At 41.9% G+C, this 13,524-nt stretch overlaps 1 protein-coding gene across 1 annotated transcript in view; it reads right to left on the bottom strand.

The window, feature by feature from the left end:
* The window catches only part of APC (APC regulator of WNT signaling pathway), an 88,666-nt gene extending 76,762 nt beyond the window's left edge, over positions 1–11,904 (bottom strand). The window contains exon 1 of the mRNA XM_084305410.1: positions 11,768–11,904. The gene's annotated coding sequence lies outside the window, so the exon portion shown is untranslated. The remainder of the gene's footprint in view (positions 1–11,767) is intronic.
* Positions 11,905–13,524: the final 1,620 nt, after the last annotated feature.

Genomic DNA, 13,524 nt, shown 5'->3' with positions numbered 1-13,524 from the left:
GCATGGAAGTTCACAATTTATTTGATCCTTCAATAATGTAATTCCTTGCAACGTCCACACCCTCAATGTGTTGCAGCAATTACAATCAATTCTCACCCTTCAAAGATTTAGATTGTTGAAGTCAGGAAAGAAAGCCCTCTTTTTCCTCAGGACCAATGCAGACCGTGCTTCACCATTAGCTGACTTCTGTTAATGTGGAGGCTCTGCAGGAGGCAGCACTCCTGCAGAAGGGTCTGGTGCTTCCAGGTAGCACAAAGCACCACGAGACTCACAGCCAGCACACAGTTCTCCTGCTCATGGACATACTGATCATCAGATGCAATGATTCACATCACATTTTTGGGTTAGCTTTTGTTTTGGAAGTGTTCTTCAGATTATTTACTCCATAAAAATGCTTCCTTGGATAATCTGGGTTTCACTCCCTTTGGGAATTGTCTGCAAAAGAAACCTTCAAGTGTATTGGTGGCATATTAAACATTTTTTTATTCTCTTGGCACACAGTTCAGTGTTATTTTTTTGTTGTTGTTTTAAAGTTAAAATCCACAGACACTTCAAAATACAGGGCTTTATGGTGTTGATGTGTATGGAAGGGGATGCTAGGAATTGTTCTCTTTTTCTTCCAGAATTCTTCAAAACGTTACTTCTGTAGCAGGAGTGAGGTTGAAAATCAGACTTCTCACTTCTGTTTTTTTTTTTTTTTTTTTTGGGGGGGGGGCAGGGTTGTTTTTGTAAAATTTGAGGAGTCTGTAATATTTTAGACATTTTCTCCTGATAAAGAAGGGTCAGCTTGCTGAACAGTCAGTAAGGAACAAAAATTCAAGTTGGGATGAGCAACTCAGTCTGCCCAAGGTCTGTCAGTTCAGACATTGACTAATCTGCCCAGTATCTAGTGTGGTTATTTTCTGAAATTAATCTACCTGTTCATTTGACAAAAATGCAAAACAAGTATTTGTTACATCACAAGCCAAGCTGCTTCCAGCAGCAAGATTTATGCACGCAGCAATAGTGCTCAGTGACCTGCACTGTTAGGACTTGGGCAAAGCTAGCTTTTCTTTGGCCCATTCTTCATCTTGGAAACCAACACGCAACTTCAAAGTAACAGAGACAGCATTCGAGACAGTCACTACTAAACATTTACCACTAACAAAGTTGCTTCAGAAAAGTACTGGGAGAAAGCAACTGAAGAAGAAAAGGGCTGACAACCATGTCCAGGACAAAGCGCCAGTGGAATAATACAGAAGAAAATGCCCTTTTAAGCCTGTCAAACCAGGAAACCCGGAGTGTTTTTCAATTCCTTGATCTAGATTGAGCGCACATTTGAATGCCAGCTTCCCTTCTCCAGCTTGGAGCCAAGGCCACCAGCTACTCAACTGAAAAACCTAAGATGCATGTGTTAAATATTAGAACCCCATGATACCACTTGGCATTTAAGGTGCATAATATTGCAACTCTCTCAAAAGCCTTGGGCTACAGGAAAACCACCCTACTGAGCTACATTTTCTATTTCATATTCCAAGTCCCCAGAGACATGGGAAGGGAAAATTTTAAACCATCACAACCATGTTTAGAAAAGCTTTCTGTATTGGTAACTGTACTGAAGAACACTTTCCTTTTTTTTTTCCCCCCCTACCCAACCATATAAACCCAATACTTCAACTTTCACTGAGGAAATGAAGTATTTTCAAAGATCCCTGAGGCAAGTCAGCTAGAACACCAAACCCAAGTAGCTGAGATTTAGAGAAAAAAAAAAAAAACAAAAACCATTCGACACTCAGAACTTTCTCCTCAGGATAGATTTGTTTTTTGTTGATCCATTACTCTTTAATGGCTGTTCTAAATATTTGATCTAAGACTGAATCCCTTACTAGAAATAATTTATATTGCTTTAATGTTAGAAGTCGAATCAATTAAGTTTAAATTCACCTGGTACTGAGTAATCCTAAGCAAACTCTGGCAAACAGGAGACACTGTTTCTACACACAAATTCCAAGTAAAGTAGTTATGCAGGCAAACTTCGTGCCTACCAATCAAGTTAAATACAGATCCCATGTATTTTAAGCATTTGCCACAATGTAGGGAATTCCCACTGTGTGGGGTTAATTTCATGAGTTAATTACCACAGGTGGTAAAGCAAAGAAATCTTCACAGCAGATGTTATTTGTTCTGACACGGATGAAACAGTAGGAGAGATCCCATGTCATTGGCAAAATCCCTTCTGTCACACGAACACAAAACCAAAGCCCTTCTCCAGTAACTCAACTGGCAGAAATCGAAATGTCCTCATCTAAGACTACGTATGAAACGCTCCCCAGTTTTACTTCCTACTTGTTCCACTTTCCTGAGTTTTTTGCCTTATAGTGTGAGCAAACACATCATGTAACAAGAGCTCAATGCAGCGTTCGCTCTGTGGTACTCACGCATCTCATGAGCAAACGGGTATGTGATTAGAGTCACCTGGCTGAACAACCTGACCCGAACTGTTGGCGTGCCCGGGCACGCACCCTCTACCTGGAAGGTTACACCCAGGCTTCCATCACGCAGCACAGCATGATCAGATCCATCAGGTCCAAGCACTTTGATGAAAGGCTGTGCCGTACAGCTTCACTAAAAGGCAACTGAGCTACCAGCACATCGGCCTTGTAGTCTACACCTGGCAGATGCTCTCCTGATGTTTTTATTTACCATTTCTTGCCTTTCATCTCTCAAAGAGTAAATGTTAGCAAATGCTAGTAGTGAGCTTCATGAAAACCTTATTTCCCAGATTACATGCACAGTAACATTCCACATCAAAGGCTGGGAGCAGCGTTGTTGCTTCAGAAAGGAGTCCTGTCTTTATGGATGTGATGTCTGCCCATCACAGAGCAACTCTGATGTTTAAAGGGCTTCTAGAGATTCCTGCAAGATAATTACATAATAACTTGAGAAACGGAGTGCAGCAGCAAGAATGACAGAAAGCACCATCCATCCATGTTTAAACTTATTACACCACTGGTAAAGAATGCGAGTTGAATGAACTAAAGCAATTCTCCTTCAAAAAGTAGATTTGTAGGCAAACTGTCTAGGCGGATAATTCCTTGCCTTTGCAAAGATCTCCAACACTTGCAAGTCAGAAAGTTTTCAAGGAACAGAATCCTCACCAAGCAAAGAACAAACTTGTATGCTCCTATGCTATCTACGCTCAGAGCAGTTGACTTTAAAGGTAAGAATTAATACACTGGCAGAGAGCAAACGCAAACCAGCACATTGAAGGCAGATGCTCTTAAATTATTACCTACTGAAGATAGATACAGCATTCTAAAATATCAGAATTATCTTAAAAGTAATCATTATAGCAAATTACAACCAGTCTTTGTTGTTACAGCTGTTTCGTGTCTTCCTTGCTGCATGCACACTAGACTGTCACATGGACTCTTCACTACCTTTGTATCATTGAAGGCACAATTTCACTTGTGAAGAAGAGATCTGGACATCCTGCTTACAAGTAAAATTGAGAGAGAGACTTGGAACAGTATAAAGACAGTCATGTACAGAAAACTACTTTTTCATGCAAATAAAGCAATACACAAATCCACTGGTTTTAGAGAAAGACAAGGTCTCTTTTTCCATTCAATTCACTCTTTTCAGCTTCTAGCACTTGAAACATTTTTTGGAAAAAGCTTTATGAATCAAGTCTAGTTCTCAAGGTCTTAACAAAGACATTTAGACATTTAATTAGCAAGCCATCACTTAGACTGGCATCTAAACCTTTTGTCAGAGACCTAATTCCATGCCAGTTCAAACATCCTATTAGTCTTATATTAACTAAAAAGAACTCTCATAATATTCTGGCTACCGGATTGCAGTTGCATACATTAACACAACAGTGGACTGAGTCTAACTGAAAGCAAGGACACAGATTTACAGTGTACATGTTAAACTTTGAAGGATACTTTAAGCAAGACAGAAATATATTAACTGCATTCATGTAAGAGCTAGTACTCAGGCAGATTCTGTGTTCCCTGGCGGCCTGGATACAATTATAATCAGAGTAACATTCAAGTGAGGAAAAAAAAACCCACAACACGTAATGAATTAGAATCGTTTCACTGATTTCAAGCTGAATCCAGATCTTGAAAGTCTCTGGAGCTCATTCTGAACATTTGGAGACTTAAACATGTGAATTCAGTACCTTTACCTATTTTGGCACTTCTACCCTCAGTCATGTTCAGTATATGGAACTTGAAGTCATGAACATACATAACAATAAGCAAACTATATTCAGAATCAAAAGGAGAAAAATGTCACGGTGGCCAATGACATAAGCTTGTATTTTTAAGTTAAACCTGTGGTTTTCCTCGCAAATAACAACAGCAAAATCCAAAATGTAGACAAATGGTAGGGTGAAGGGCAGGAACCATGTTTTTCTCTTGCACTCATGAAAATAGTAATTTCACATAAGTTTGAGTTACCACTCTACTACATTGGGCTAGAATTAGAGTCTTAGACAATGAAAGGCTTGTAGTTGAATGATTTGGATACTAGGAGGCAAAATCCCAACAGTAATTCTGCTGAAATAGGGGGAATGATGAAGGCTGCTAACAAGAGTTTTTTTGTTTGTTTCTTTTAAATCTATATGGGAACTGGAAGTATTCAGAGTTGTGCTTGACTTCAGTGTTGATTTAAAAGCGTGTAAACAAACTGTTATATTGTGTAATGAAAAAAAAAATCAGTTTAGCTTCGCATTAAAAAGCAACAACATGGGAGGAACACAGCCAAGAAGTAGATTCTGCTAGCCTCGGACTGTCATGAGTCTCAGCACTGCCTACTGACACTGTCTTTTCAGCAATGGCAGGTGGCAGTTGTACTGTCAAGGTTACTGGCACAAAGAGCTTTTACTCCAGAACTGCTGACAAGGAGGCTACTAATTCCAATTTTAAATAAACAATTTCTAACATCATCAGCACTCTTTTTCCTGTTGTTATTGGTGGTCTAGATTCCCATATACAGCACTTGCTGACAGCCAACAATTTAACTCATTCCCCATCCAAGCCACTAATGACTAATACAGACTAATCAAGAAGACTTTACACGAGCCCTTGGTTTGGGAATTCTGTGGGAAACAGCTTAGAAAGAGATCTTGAATACAGATCTTTCTGAGCAGAAAATAAGAAGCTGCAAACAAACTCACTGAGACAAGGCAGGCATTTAACTCCAGAAATCCTGGAGTTATTCAAGGCATGCACAGTGTTTCCTTTGTGGAGTGTCTAATTCAGATACCTAAACCTGTCCCATCCACCCCCCTCCCCCCTGAAGTAAAAAACAAAGTTCTGGTTCAAAACTACTACAATACGAGAAGATCACACCTACTTCACCCTTGATGATTTATATGCTTCGCACATCATAAATGGGAATTTTCTGCTTGAACGTCTGAACACGAGGTAGAGAGAACTCCTTCCCGAGGCAAGCGTTAAGCTGGAAGAGGACGACAGCAGAACTGATAGAATATGAACTTCTTTCAGAAGGGATGTTGATTTCTCTTTCTTATGAAAATGAAGTACCTTCCTATGTAGTTGCAGCTTTCACTGAATAGCAAAAAGATAAAATCACCGGCATTTTCAAAAAAAAAAATAGATTGCAACATGGTACTACAAAGTCTACTGTAGATAATCTGGTATCTGGTGTGAAGACTTTTTTTAACTATGCAGGCAAGGATATTTTGAAGGTCATCCACTTCTTTAGGCCTCTGCAAAGCATTAAGTAGCCTTCTGACAATGCTTCAGAGCTTTGTAAACCAGAATTCAGCATTTAGTTGCACAAAAACTTCACAAATGAAAGCCTGCTAAACCGCTGGTCTTCAGAACAAGATGCTAGAATTCTACAATTTAACTAAGCTGCATTTATTTAATCTTTACTGAATGGTAAACACCAATATAAGTGCCAGAAGACTTCACAACTAGAAAAAGTGTTTTCAACTATGTTTTCCAAATGCATCTGATATTAGCATGGTCTTTTGAAAACAACTAATTGAAAAGAAAAAGAAAAAGATATTTAAACTGATTAGCAAAAACCAAGATAAATAGACACGAAGATGTCAGCAACTTGAGGCAAAGTGGAAGTTCTCTGCAAGTCTCACATCTGAACTTAAATCTATAATGACAACACTACCACCACCAAGAACAGCTGATGAGCTCAGCATTTTCATTCAGATACTATAGACACATAAAACAACTTAGCGAGTATCTGAACTTGTTTGATCAAACTATTCTGCTCCACCTTAAAACCTAAGTCATGTTCCCCAGTCCAATGAGCCTTACACTATCCCAAAGTACATGCACAAAGTAATGGAGAAGAAGGTCCAAGTAACTCCTCTGGAGGTTAAACAAAGCTATTCTGCTTTCTAACAACCTCTTCACAGATGGCTCAAGCCAATGAGGAACGAATTGCATTATTATAAGAAAGAAATTGTGCATTTTTGACTCCAGAATTTTTTAAATACAGAAACACCTTTAATGCTTAAATTATTGATAAGTGAATTTTTCAATGCTCCCATTACCATTCAAATAAAACAGAAGTGGTCATTGCATCGCATTATTACTAGCCTTGATCATTAAAGTATCTGTTAGGATAACGAGTAACATGACTGGTTCTTACACAACTAAATTCCAATGCCAGTAAGCAGGTACCAACATGGTCAATTTATTTCCCAAGACATGCCTCACACACCCTCAAATGTACATGAATGTTAGCTGTACACTAGGACTTCCAATGAAAAGGGGTTATCCTATTCCCTAACACAAAGCCCAAGCACTGTGAAAACAGCCATTGCATTCTGTAGTCCTCTTATAAGGAGCAGCAGCATTTGCTGTTGAACTGTGCCATTTGGTCTGCGGAGACTAAGCCAAACACAAGCCCTGAAACACAGGTACAGCTGTACACCCACCTCAGTTTTTCACTGTGACTTTGCCGACAGACTCCTCGGATCCTCTTAGCTACAACATAACTGCTTTTACCAGCAACAGCTCTTGTTATATTTTCCTCCACACACATGCACAACTGGCATAAGTAACATTACTCACAAACTGCACAAGCTTGGCAAATCCCTTCTGAGGACGGCGATCAGCTGCAAGATAAGACACTAAGCAAGAACTTCACACCCACAGTGCTGCAACAGCTACCTACAGCGCGCAGGACAACCCTCATTACAGTCGCTGAATTACAGAGAAGAGCACTCCATCAGCTATTCTAATAGAGAAGGCCACAGGTTTATTACAAAGACTGCTTATGGGGAACGGTTAGTTGTAAAAACCCCAAATGAGAAACACTTCACAACAACAGAAGTCTCTGCTGGCTACGCGCTGTATGTATTTCCTTGTTTTCATTAATACCCCTCTACTTCTAGGAAATAATTACAACACAAAACCACGCTGCCTAAGTCTCCTTGGATTGGGCAGCCTCCTAGTAACAATTCCGAAGCAGTAACATTTTTTGTCCTATCATACCACAGATTGCCCATTTACTGCAGGGATAATACCCATTCCTATACTCCGAAGATTACTCTATTTATCCAAGGATAATAAAGGCACCAACCTGGATTCAGATCTCCTCTGCTGTATTTATCCAGGTATAAAGTCAGTGACCAGAGGTTCACGATACTTTTGTCAAACAAAACGTAAATCAAAGACAAACCTGACGGGTAATTTCCACTAAAGCTATATGGACACATTTAATATTAGAGTACATCTGATTTTCACCACCATGTTTGAACCTCATTTCTTGTTCACTTGACCAGACAGTCCACATCATATTTTTATTTATACTGTAATTTCCTTTTCCACATTCCCTGGTATCAATTAGGAAAAATACTCCTCTGTAACATGAAATCACATGTTTTGAGGCAAACAAAACATGGAGAAGGAATCCATTTCAGTGTATGCAGTGACAGCTGTAAGTCCCATCCTGACATGCTTTCTGTCTAATAAAATTATTTAAATGCCTGAGAAGTCATTCCACTACCGAAACAGGAAGTTTGCAATTCAAATGCAAACTCCAGCAGAACCTGTAACAAAACAAGCCAGAGGGGCTGAAGGGCAATGATTCCCATTGATCAATTGAATTTCAGTTTATAACATATCAAAAAAGTTGAATATCTTACTCCAAAAAATAGTTGCAAAGCGTGAACAAGTCATAAAACAATGTATGACTCATTCAGGTTAAAGTGAGAGAACAATGAGTGAGAGAAGGCATTTGTAGATAAAGTAACTGAATTTCTGTGTTGCACATGGGAATCTGGAATTTTTAGACGTACTCATATACCTTAAATAATAACATTATATATATGTGTGTGTAAGAAGAGCATTGCATACCTCTGAACTGATTTTTAGCTGAAGCCCTTTAAGAGGAAGAACAGCAGCAATACAGGATCTCCATAGCAAGGGTTTTAGAGAAGAGAAAACGCTCATGTGATCCTGAGAACCTTTTTCCATTAATAAAGGGAGAGCCAACTCACACAATTTATGCTTTCATGATTTCTTTGCACTCTTGTCAGACAACAATGAGAAGTCCTAGTTTCCTTCCAGTTCTCCCCACATGCCAGTTACCACAGAAAGGCCGATCTGTTAACAGCCAAATTCAGTTTTGGGATACTCAGCACCTCGCAGAATCTATTTAAAGCAATCAACGCTGACAGCATTAACTGTGACAACTTCTGTAAGAAAAAGCTTTCTACTGATACCCAATTTCCAGAAAAAGTGTGCAACTTTCACACAAACAATCTCATGAACTAAGCCTTGAGTGATGCTTTGCGTCAAGAGTAAAAAGCTCCTACCTTAAAAAAAAAAAATCACGGTATCAAGAAAGACATTATTGCACTATTTCACACACGCCTAAGTTCTTTTTATTCTCAATTACGAGGTCTAACCAAGCAAGGTGTTTTCTTTGAAAGATTAACATTATATTTATTTGTGATTTAAAGGCATACCCGAGGAATAACACTACACTTAATACGCCTCAAAATGCTATCCATGCTCAAATTTTAATTATTTAGTTTGCCATTTCCATAAAGAAGTCAACCTATGCTAGCACAATTGTATTAATTCAAAAAAAATCTTGTTTATTGAATTTTACTTCTCACTATCTGAAACTCCACAATGCAAAGGCAAAACAGACCCCCTCCAGTCTCAAAGTGTTCACATTTGCACTAATGATAACTGATACTAAAGCAGTAACAAAGACACAAAGGAACATGCCCACAGAACCCTATTCATTTACGGCAGTGAATTCACATTGCCCTTCCCATAAGCTTCTTCGAAAAACAGCATCCCCACTGAATATAGACCTCTGTTGTTTTCAGTGAGTTCTCCAGCTATACCTAGTAGTAAAAATGCAAACTTCCACCGAGTGGTTATCACCCAACAAGCAACATTTAAGAAGAGTACAATGTAAGTTACTTATGAAATCAACATCACAAGTTCTTTTAACGGTTTCTGAGCAAACTCATAACTGTAGTTGTAATTCATGGTAATTAGGATCAAAACCCCAACAGTATTAAATAGCAGATCATTAGAAGGTGGGTATGGGAATCAGGGGGTCAAAGCTTAGAGTATAAAGCCTTTACTTTGCTAAGACTGGAAATAAGTGGATGGCTAAAATAATACAAATTTGAACAGCAAATTACTAGAAGATCCATTAAAAAATCATTTACCACTACAAGAGTACATTTCCCAGCACAGTCCTTGCAAACTCATTCAGTCATGCTGCATTTTTAAACTTAAACCTAAGACTTCATTGAAAGCTAAACTCTTAAAGTAATCCTATTATACTTTTTTTCTTTTAACATTAGTACTATTGGCAGTCTCATAAAAACATGAAAGGTTAGTAATGAACGTTTTGTTCACCAAGCCGTTTAGCTACCTAACTTCAGTCAACTTACCCACTGCTCACTCAGTCACTATCATACAAGTTACTAAAATGATATTGTGAAAACACTAATTTTATACAGAGAAAGGATACGCTGCTTTCTACTGTCCAAGTTAACAATGCAGTGGAGAATGTTTCACAACTTGCAACCATACAAAATTTCAAAAAGCAAATGTAACACCTACGTGAATAATTCTATTTCTTGTTACTGAACTACCTGAAACAAGAAAAGTTAACTGCTACAGCACAGCCCAAACTAGTTCTTAAACTTTTTTAAAAAAAATTCTTAAAGTAAGAATTTTCAGAGTCCAGGCAAAATAAAGTTTGTTAAATCAAAAAATCTCATCTTGATCACTGTAGGATTAAGTTTTATTATTATTCTGTTTAGTTTTCAACGTGGTAATAGGACATAATTCCCTTACCAACAAAGGCATCTAGACCTAAGAAAGTTCTACAAATCTATAAGTCTCTATTGAGAGTAAATATATACACACACAAACGCATACATATTTTTGAAAGCATTCACACTGTACTGTAAATGCAAAATAAAATGCTTGTTGAGGCCAATAATTATTGATTTCACTTCAACACTGATCTAAATGAAGAACCTGAAACTTTGTGCACCCAGTAGCACAGCACATTGCTGATGGCATGACTGTCTGGTACTCTTAAGAAACTGGAACTGTGATGTTGGTTTACCCGACAAACATTTTGTCTAACAGATGCCTGGGTATCTGAACTTCATGTACTTGACCATGCATTTCATTGCATTTCCTAGTACCTATTCATACGCTCAAAAGTGTTTGGTATTGTAACATTCAGAAGTAAGAAAAAAACATCAAGTACATCACCATTTGGATTACCACAGTTTTGGGTTGTTTCTTTTGTTATACCATTTAGTACAGAAACCTTTTACCAAGTTATATACATTTATATTTGTTTAGGAACCTAATGCTTCAGTGGAGAGCAAGTACTTGCGACTGCAAGGTCTTTTTGCAGGGCAGAGCTATCCTATAAATAGTCCTCAGCATAACCAGAGGAAAAGAAACATACTGAGGAAGTTGAAGCTGAAGCATAACAATGATCTCATGGCACTCACTTTAGCACGGAAGGCACGTTAGCCTTCTTAAAGACTGGATGAAACCATTTAGCACACGTTGTTTTTCAAACACAGTTTAAAAGACTACAGCACCTGAAGAGGAAACAAGCTGTTTTCCCTTTCAATTAGTGACCAAATCTTACTCGACTTTTGCAATATTCTTAAGAAAACTTCAGTCACATCAATTCGGTTTCAACCTCCTGAAGGAAAGCTCTCAAACCTGTGCTTCTTCACTGGCGCGTAGGAAAACGACCTCTTGTGCATTTTGTAACTGGTAGAAGCACATGAAATCAACTCGTGGAGATTTTTAGTTTTTTTTTTTTTTTTGGAAAGTTTCTACGACAACTTCACCAAAAAAGGCTCATCCTCCCAGTGCCACAGGACACCACCCAGCCACACTGCTGGGCACAGCTGCCCCTTCACCTCTCCGCTCCTCCTCGGTGCCACGGCGAGCCCGACATCCACACCAACGCCAAGCCCGTGAGGAGACGGATCCCCTCGCAGCTCCGAGGGGCAGCCCCGGCTGGCGGGACCCCAGCAGGGCGATGCTCCGCCGGGCACACCTGTGCACACCCAGCCCTCGCCCAACTCCTCGCGCTGGCGGGAGGCAGCGGAGCAGCAGCAGCCCCCACCAACCACCACTTTCGAGCTCCACCGACGCTCTCCGAGCCTCGCAGGCTGCCGCCGGGCTCCTCAACACCCTTGGCCGGGGCTGAGGCAGCCCCGCCGGGCTCCCCCCCGCCGGGCAGCGCCCGCCCGCCCCGGCTCACTCACCTGCGCCCGCCTCGCTCTCCCCGCCCGCCCGCAGCTCCGCCGACGACCGCTCCACCTCCACCTCCACCGCCGCTGCCGGGGACCCCGCAGGGGGCTGAGAGGGAGGAGCGGAGCGGCGGCGGCCGCGCATACGGGGCGCGGGGCCGGGCGGCCGCTGCCCTGCTCGGCGGCGGGGGGCTGCCGGCCGCCCGCCTCACTCGGCTCCCCGCGCGGACCTCCCCGCCGCCATCTTGTCTGGGGGGAGAAGGCAGCGCGCAGCCGCCGAGGAGGAGGCGGTGGCGGCCGCGCGCATGCGCCGAGGCTGTGGCGGCGGCGGTGGTGGTGGCGGTGGCGGTGGGAGGGGGTGTCCCCTGCCGTGGGGGGCGGCTGTTAACGGGCTTGTGGAATCGTTAAGGTTGGAAGAGATCTTCAAGGTCGTCTGCTCCAACCACCCCCCTGCCACCAGTGTCACCCCCTACACCGTGTCCCCAAGCACCACGTCCAGCCTCTCCTTGAGCACCCACAGGGACGGTGACTCCGCCACCTCCCTGGGCAACCCGTCCCAGTGCCTGGCTGCTCTTTCTCACAGGAAATGTCTCCTACTTGCTTTAACTGCTGCAGAGCAGTACTCAACACTGAATAAAGGATTGTTCAGCTTCTCACGCTGCCCTGCCAGCGAGGAGGCTGGGGCTGCAGCAGGAGCTGGGAGGAGACGGAAGCGGGACAGGTGACCCCAACTGGCCAAAGGGGTGTTCCGTACCATGTGCTGTGGTGTGTCCTGGTTTTGGCTAGGGTAGAGGTATTTTTCCTCCTAGAAGCTGGTAGGGTGCTGTGCTTTGAATTTAGGATAAGAATAAGGTCGGTAACACACTGATGTCTGAGTTGTTGCAGAACAGTGCTTACACTAAACCAAGTGAAGAATTTCTTCCTCACATCACATCTTATCTAAATGTCCCCTCTATTTGTTCAAAGCCATTATTCCTGGTTCCGTTTGTACACTCCCCGATACAGTCCCTTTTCAGCTTTCTTTTAGGCCACTTTTATGCTAGTACTCTCCACGGTAGCTTCCTTGCTAAAATGGTAAGTAGTAAGAGGCAGAGTACCCAGAGGAGAGATGAACAACAGCCAGTTCCCTCAGGACCCTGGGTCATTGGGTCCCACAGACCTGTACCTGTTTAGATTCATCTGGTGGTCTCGAACCTGCTCGTCACTTAGAGTGTGTGGGACTTTGCTCCCCCAGCCTCCAACTATGGGTTGAGGGAAATGAAAGACTTGGGGAGCCCATCTGCCAGTGCAGATGGAGGCAAAGATGTTGTTGAGTATCTCAGCCTTCTTCACGCCTGTCATTACCAATTACTCAGCTATAGACACTCACTCCTCGTATAAGAAATTAGCCACCTATCATAGCTCACACACTACTATTTTCACCCCTCAATCTATTTGCACGAATGCATGGTGGCCTTCGGGGTCTCCTCCTGTCACCCCAGCGCAGCAGCCCAAAGAAGCTGGATCCTCTCTTGTGCTCTTCCTCGAGGCTCTGTGCAGAAGGGGTGGTGCCTCTTGCACAAGGGCTGCTGGATGGGAAAGAAGCACTCACACAACCCCTGAGAATCGGCAACAGAGTGGTTTATTGCCAGGACATCTTGCAGGTAAGCCTGTGGGATGTCCATGGAGTCTGGTGGTTCCAACCTAATACTTGGAATGGACCACTGTGACGAGGAGTAGGGAGCCAGCTGGGCACTCCTGGACACTGTTGGTGCTTTCTGATGGCAGAGAGC

The sequence above is a fragment of the Netta rufina genome (genome assembly GCF_964035555.1).
Source record: "Netta rufina genome assembly, chromosome: Z".
In the NCBI taxonomy this organism is placed as follows: domain Eukaryota; kingdom Metazoa; phylum Chordata; class Aves; order Anseriformes; family Anatidae; genus Netta; species Netta rufina.
The sequence above is the reverse complement of the archived record's forward strand: the minus strand, read 5'-3'. Positions and strand labels throughout refer to the sequence as shown.